Below are 8,112 nucleotides of genomic sequence, written 5' to 3'. Positions count from 1 at the left end.
TAATGTTTGGTCTGTTTGCACCTGTTATGTATGAGGGGCGGAGCCTCAGGTGTTCACCAGGGTGGGGCAACCCTAGTCTCTGGGTTGTGACACTGTATGTGGGGGCGGGGTCAGAGAGGGGAAAATAATGGTGCTTTGCTCTGCTCCTCTCTCTCAGATTTCTGTCCTCTTTGCGGCTTTCCACAAGCAAATTGGGCCCCTCTGGTGCTGGTTCCCATGTGTTTGGGCCCCTGTACTCTCCAGGACCCTGTGGGTCTCTCCAACAAACTCTCTGTGAGCCTGGGAGCCTCTCCCGGCCCCTCGACCCCAAGAAAGTCTTTCCAGTTGGTGCTTTCAGGCTCTAATTCCCATTGCCAGGGCCCTAGCCTGAGCGGTCTGTCTCACTGTTTGCTCCTTTGCTTGGTTTATCTGCGCGAGAATGTGTGACCGCAGTCAGCCAGCTGCCCTGCACATTCAATGGGTCCACCCGTCGCCACCCCATGCCTGGGATCCACCAACCGCCTCCACCTCTGCTCCTGGGTCGGTCAGAGTGAATGATCTTTCCAGCCCGACCCCACTCTGCCGCTGACTCTGCCCCTCTTTCAGGTCTGGCTGAGTGGTTCATTGTTGTCAGACTTCCATATAATTTCAATTTTCTGTATTTTAGCTGCATTTTTGTTTCTAAAACAAACGTCTTTAAATGTAGTTGTGGGAGTGGGCACAGTGTTTCCACCTAGGCCTCTATCTTGGCCAGAAGTCTGTCTTGTATTTTTCTCCTGCCAGACATCATCCCGACCACCTATTGAGTTCTTACTATGAACCAGGAACTATGCTAAGCATTTAAAGTCCCTCATTTAAGTTCTTTAGAAGAGTCCTCTGAAGTAATATTATTGCAGATGAAGAACCTGAGGCACAGAGAAGTCAAGTAACTTGCCCATGCCCGAAAGAGCTGTCGTGCACCACGCTCTTTCCTCCACACCGGCTGTCCTCACACTGTCGTCCCCAGACAGCAGCAGCTTCCCCTGTGGACTTGTCAGAAATGCACATTCTTGGGCCTCACCCCAGACCTGCTGAATTGGAAACCCTGGAAACGAAGCCCAGCAATCTGCTCAAAACCTTCCTGGTGACTCTCGTGCACACTGCCGTCTATGGGCCACTGGACCAGGGAGTTTACAGGATCAAGAAAACCAGCCATTGGGTCGGATCCCGAAGGTCCTGAGTGACATAGGCCACTGGAAGTGAGAGGCATAATGGGCTGGGGTTCTACAGGAAGGTTCTTGGAGGAGATGGGTCTAGATGTAGGTCCTGAAAGGTGGAGGAGAGCAGAGAGAACCTCAGTGGACTAGCACACGCAAATCATGGGAAAGGAAATGGACTGGGTCACGCATACGCAGAAGCATATGGGACTGGAGTCAGTGAACAAGAGAGAAGGAAAGTTGGGGGAGCAGTGCTTCATAAGTTTTCTTTACAAGTACTTTCTTATTTTTTCACAGAAGGAGTTTGGATTTTCTGAAATAAGCAATATAAATCAGTTGGAAATGTGTGTGCAAGGGAGTGATCCATTTAGCCTGAGAAACCAGGAAAAGAGTTTTTGAAGATGGAGAATTTTCTGTGTGTTTATATTTCAGTGAAAAAAGCAGGGGTGAACGTTAGTGCAAGGACTGTGTGTGTGTGTGTGTGTGTGTGTGTGAGAGAGAGAGAGAGAGAGAGAGAGAGAGAAAGAGAAGTATTGGGACCTGCCAGCCCCTTCTGTGGACGGGCCAGCTTCCTCTAATGACCTTGTGAAGAATCAGGAAGTGGCGAGGATGCTGGCTAATTTACTGGCAAAACGTTTGCTTATTATCTATGCCTTGTCCTTGTTTTGGGCTATAAAAGGCCCTTACTGATCCGTCTTGACCTCTAATCTTCTCAAATCATCCAGCTGTTCTTGCACAATGCAGGCCAGGGTAGAAAAGATGGGAAACCGCTGAGATTCCATTTCTAGGAAATTCATAACAAGATATGAAACCGACACTTGTTCTAGTTACACGCTAAGAATAATTTCCATCTCTAAGGAAATGTTCAGTACAAACATCAGTCTCCTAGTCTTTCTTCTTCAAAGAATTGTGTGGAATCATTGTTATGTGTTACTTCTTCCAACAGGAAACAACTCGTACTGAAATAGTCTCTTATGTTGTGCAGTGGTTGGGAAATGGAGAGAGGCTAGAGATTATCAAATAAAAGCGTATGACTGTAAGGAGTGACTCCTGCTTCTGTGAGCTGGAGATTAGAGTGCAGAGTCTTGTGGGACTGAATCGGGATTCTTAGGTATCCCTACATAACCAGTACTGCCTTGGGCAAGTCACATCTTTCCAACCCCCCAGGGAAACAGAAATAATTAACCTTAGAGAGTTGTAGAAAGTTTAGAAATAATGGCTATAAAGCAGGTAGTGTGCTGGGAGCATAGGAAGCCAAGTAATGTAACATAGTTAATGATTTTGTGATGTCCATAAATGAAGAAAATTCCCCCATTTTTTTATTTTTAGTGGAAATTCTGGTCCTGCCTCTTTGATACTCCTGAAATATTGAAGATGACTTATAGTGATTAGAGCTTGCATATTTGTAAGATAAACTCAGAGAAGTGGGATTGCTCAGCCTCAGACTCCATGCATTTATAATTTTAATAAATGTTTTCAAGTCGATTTCTATGGGGCTTGTGCCAATTTATCTTCCACCAGCAAAGTACATGAGGTAGGCAGATGTTGCTTGAACACTGCCAGATGACTTCGTTGTGGAAGTTTTACAACACATCATACATTCTCTGACACCCCTTCATTGAGAGGTGGGGGTCTGCGTCTCCTCCCTCTGGGTGGGCTGTGGCTGCTTTGACAAGCAGTTGTGGCAGAAGCGATGGCACATGACTTCTGAGGCCATGTCACCCCAGGGCAGGCAGCGCCCGCCTGGCTGGTTCTCTTGGGATGCTCATGTAATGGGAAGCGACCACGATGAAGGGGGCCTGACCACCCTGAGACCACCAAGGTGGAGGCGCATGAGTAGGCGCTCTGACGGACAGCCCAGCTGAGCTCCTGGCTGCAGGAAGAATTTGTTGGCCAGGTGAGGGAGGCAGGCATCTTGGACATTCAGGAGAGTAGAACCTTCAAATGACCACTGCCCCAGATGGCATCTAACTGCAACTGACCCCAAGAGAGAAGACTGCCAGCCAAGCCCTTCCTGAATTCCTGACCCACAGAACTGCGAGCAAAATGGAATAGTTGCTTTAAGCACTCGAGGGTTGGGGTAGTTGGTTGTGCAGCACTGGCAATGTGGACGCTTCTGTGCAGTGGTTCTTGAACTTCATCTCCAGCCTCCCCAGAAAAGCTTTCAGATGAGGGTCCTACAGGTTTACCAGGGTAGATGCAGTGTCCAGCTCACTGGGTCAACTCCAGTTCTCTCTAGCCCAAGAGAGCATGAGAGGAAATGAGTAAGATGACATTGTTATAGGGCCAACCTTGAATTGGCACTAACTTAAATTTTAAAAAGTTATTTATTAGTTACCAGAAATACTTTAGCTATTATCTAGGAGGCAGTGCAAGAATGTATGAGCCCTTCTTTGGGGACTGAGATATTTCATGCCGTCTAGTCTCAGTTTCTTTATCTGTGTTGACATCACTTAGCTCACGGAGTTCTCAGTAAATTAAATAATGTAATATAAGAAAAGTGCACAAGCCCTGGCTAGTGTAGCTCAGTAGATTGAGGGTGAGCCTGTGAATCACACGATCGCGGTTCGATTCCCAGTCAGGGCACATGCCTGGTTTGCAGGCCAGTTCCCAGCAGGGGACTCACAAGAGGCAACCATACATTGGTATTTCTCTCCCTCTCTCTTTCCCTTCCCCTCTAAAAGATAAAAAAGTAAATAATTTTGAAAAAAGAAAGGTGCACAATAATCCTTGTCTTAATTAATACACAGTAGTTAGCTGAAATAGGATGAAGTAGACTTTCTTACAACTGCTGCCTGGTAAGCCTATAGGTCCCTCAGGGCTGGGTACCTCTAGGCTTGTTACTACAAACCACTCCCTGTGGCAATACATCTATAAAGCTAATATTTACAACCTCCACAATGGTTGCCCTGCTTCCACCTCTGCCCTTGTAGGTAGAGTGGGTCTAAGTTGGCTCACATCACTTCTCTGTCCAGAGCCCTTGGACAGCTCCCATTCCACCCACTGTAAAAGCCAGAGTCTTTACTATAACTTACGAGACCTTCCACATTTACCTTGTGACCTTCACCTCACACACTGGGCTCCAACCACTTAGACCTCCTTGCTGTTCCTTGAGCCCTCCCAGGGCCACCGCAATCTGTTGGGCAGCTTGTGCCCTGTAGGAAGTACCCAGCTGAGGGGACAAAAGGAGCTGAAATCCAGCCGAGGCTGCACTTACCATGCCATGCTCCTGGCATAATGGACATCAAGGTGTCTTCTTGCCTGGCCCAGCGCTGACATCTCAAGTTGTGCTCCCGCCCCAGGGCCTTTGCACTTGCTGTTCTTTGCCTTGGACTTTCTCCCTTCAGAATACCTGGCTTGCTCATTGACTTCTTTCAGGCCTTTCCTCAAATGCTACCTTAATAGAGAAATCTTCTGCGATGCCTATGGAAATAGTAACCCTCACTCTCCCTTGCCCTCTCTGTTTTCTGCATATCACTAACTGCCATCTGATATATATAATTTGTACTTACCTCTGCTCTCTTCACTGTAGACAATGATTCTGGAAGAGTAGTCCTTGGACCCAAAGCATTAGCTTCACCTGGGAACTTGTTAGGAGTGTGAATTACCTGGCTCCACCCAACACCTTCCGAATCAGAAGCCCTAGCAGGGGTGTCAAACTCATTTTCACCAGAGGCCCCATCAGCCTCGCAGTTGCCTTCAAAGGGCCAAATATAATTTTAGGACTGTATAAACGCAACTACTCCTTAACAGTTAAGCAAGAGCTCAGTACTGCCCTCAGGTAGAAACAAGGTGCCGGGCTGGATAAAACAAGGTGGAGGGCTGGATTCAGCCTGCAGGTCTTGTGTTTGTCACCTCTGCTAGAGATAGGGCCCATGAACCTGTGTTTTAATGAGGTAATTCTGATGGCCACTCACGTTTGAGAATCCTAGGTCTAGGAAATGAGAGAGGATTCTTTGTTCATTTGCTGCTGTATTTTCAGAACTTAGAACAGCATCTAAGATGAAGTAGAGGCTCCATAAGTATTTGTTGAATGAGTGCTGAACGAATTTGAGTGCTTTCCAGGAACAGGGTTGCCTTTTAAGTGCTTTACAAGTATTAATTTATTTAATCCTTAATCAGTGCTATGATTCAGGTGCTATAATTATCACATTTCACAGCTGAGGCACTGAAAGACTAGGTAACTAGTTCAAGGTCAAACAAGGTAGGAAGTGGGGAAGCCAGGAACTTGGAGCTCAGGTGTTTAATCACAGATACATATACTGGCTCTCAACAGCCTGTGGGGGCGGTGAGGGTGGGGGTGCCCAGCTGAAGTGTCAGGTTGCCGGGTAGGGGGAAGCTTTTTATGAGAAAGGAACAGAAAGAAGATCTCAGTGTAGTCCTGCCTAGAGGGTGCTGAGGGCTGATGGAGCACTGGTCAGGAGCAGGAGACTCAGGTTCAGTCCTTGTCTCCCACTCTCCATTCAAACACTCTGAGCCTCAGTTGTCCATCTGTGAACTGTGCCTGAAGCTGGAGTTCTGGAAGTTTGGAACAGGTTTGGGGCTGCAGCCAGCTCGTACTGCCATGAAGCAGGCCCTGCTGGCACCTCAAGTCACACCCCCGAGTCCATCTCAGTCTGCAGAGGCAGCTGTAGTGGAGAGTTGTGGAAGCCTGGAACACCCTCATCCTGACGACTGGCCCCTCCAGTGTGTGTCCCTGCGTCTTCCCTATTCCTAACCCAGGGTTTTCTCTGATGCAAAGGGGGCCCACTGGGCCTTCCAGGAAGCTTGGCCTGAAGTTGATGCCCTTAGAGGAATCCTCAGCTAATGGGGAACAGAAACCGCAGAGGCTTGTGCTGGTCTCCCGTCTTTGGGGTGGACAATTCTCAGGGGCATTTGGTACATTTCTCGGGGGTGGCAGCAGGATGAGTCCTCCCCCATTCCTTGCTTAGAGCAATAGCAATCTCAGTAACACGGCCTCCTATCCACCTTTCCTCCCTCCCTGTCTAACTCTCTGCCTCTTCCCTACTCCTGCTTCCTGGGATCACCTTCTGAATAAATCACCTGCCTGCAAGTGCAGGGTCTCAGGCTCTGTTTTAATGAAGAGACCTGTCTTTCTCCAGATTAGGATAAAAGAAATTGCTCAGGGAGAATGAGGCCCAGCAGGGCACCTCTTGGCCAGAAACATGGCTGGATCAGTGTCCTTGGGCTTTAAATGTGCCCAATAGCCTGGGTTCTGGCCCAAGCTGTGATCAGATAGATGGGGAAAGAGAATCTTTCCTCTTTCCTTGGGCAGTCAGCTCATTCATTCTATTTTTTGAATGAGCTTTACACAGGGATAGATTATCTCTAGCGTTTGTGTTCAGAAGCTGGGGCCAGAGGCTAAAATTTGTTGAAAATTCAGCTTTTATTCTTTGGATTCAAAAAAGATCTGCTAAGAAAACCCTGCTTGTGGCCTGCCCCATGCAGATCACAGAGACAAGCTCAGCTGCCGGTGGTCATGTGGTCATTCCGTGGCTTCATCTCTGCTTACTGGGTGGGAGTTCTTTTCTTTCTCTCCGAGGCACCTGGCTCATCTCGCACCACTTCCAAACACAGTAGGAAGGAAAACAACCTTCAAAGAGCAAAGCAAGCTATACTTTCCTTCTTAAAAGGGACCCTTGAGGTTATTTCTGGGTGGTGTTTTGTGGTTATGAGTGACTCTTTTTCCTTTAGGTTTACTTGTATTTTTAAAATTTTATATTCATACCCTGGAATACACACACACACACACACACACACATATAAAATCTCAACATGGAGAGTTAACAAATACATTCATTTGCACAAATAATTTGTGGAATACATGAATTATCATAACAGCTGCATACAGAGAGGAATTTTACATATATTTATATTCTTAATTCACTCCTCGGTTAAGTCAAATTCCCGCATGCTTGGTCCAAATATCTCTACCAACACCAACCCCCAACACTGGCCCCACGGTAGTTTTGTAGAAACGAGCTTTAATGTTAGGAACTCAACTTTCTGCTGAAGAACAGAGAAACAGTGATAAGGGAAGTCCTCTTGCCGTAGGCAACATTGTTCTTCAGTACAGTCATCAGTGTGCCCGCAAATGGATCAGGAGTGACTTTTAGTCCACAGCATTTGAGTTTGGGAATAATGCTACTAGGAAACATCTATGTAGCAGTTACTATGTGCCAGACACATGGCTAATGCTTTGCCGATGTTGACTTATTCAGACTTCTCAATGACTTTATGAGATTGGAACCATTAAATTAGTTTCATTGTAGAGATGAGGAAACTGAGGTACAGACAGATAAGGAACTGGCCCAAAGTCACACAGCTAATAAGAGGCAGGGCCAGAATTTAAACCGAGAACTATCTGGTCCCAGAGTCCCTTCTCTCAATGATTGTACTAAATTTCCTCTCTGTACTTTTTTCTCTCAATGGGACAGCTCTTCCCCTCTTCCAAAGACCTCTGGTAGGTAGGAAGGAAATTCAACTTCAGACTCTATTAGGGTTCTCTTCTTGTCTGTGTGAGGTCAGATAAGAATCCTCAGCTTGGAGAAAGGAGGGGATAGGAGTCCAATGTGCACCCACCTGTGGCCTCCTGGGTCCATATTGATGGCCACACTCAATGGCTGGTTCTCTCATCTGGCCCTTGGCAAACCTGAGAAGCGTAGGGCTGTACTGTGTGGAAGATCTGCTCTCATTAGGAACTCCACTCTCCCATGGACCCCCATCTATGGGGGCTCAGTGGACACTCAGGGCCCAAGCTGTGTCCTGTGGGGAGACCCCACACCCCACCCAAGGGTGTGGTCTCAGGACATTTCCAGCTCCCTTCTCAGCCAAAGTAACGGCCTCTGTCACCTCTTCCTGCAAATACCCAGCTGAATCCTCTTCCGGCAAACACCCCAGCTGAAAAGATTTTTGCTTAGTTCCTGAGATTGACTGG

The sequence above is a fragment of the Sturnira hondurensis genome, unplaced genomic scaffold (assembly GCF_014824575.4).
Source record: "Sturnira hondurensis isolate 20B ecotype Veracruz unplaced genomic scaffold, ASM1482457v3 Scaffold0013299, whole genome shotgun sequence".
Lineage (NCBI taxonomy): Eukaryota > Metazoa > Chordata > Mammalia > Chiroptera > Phyllostomidae > Sturnira > Sturnira hondurensis.
The sequence above is the reverse complement of the archived record's forward strand: the minus strand, read 5'-3'. Positions refer to the sequence as shown.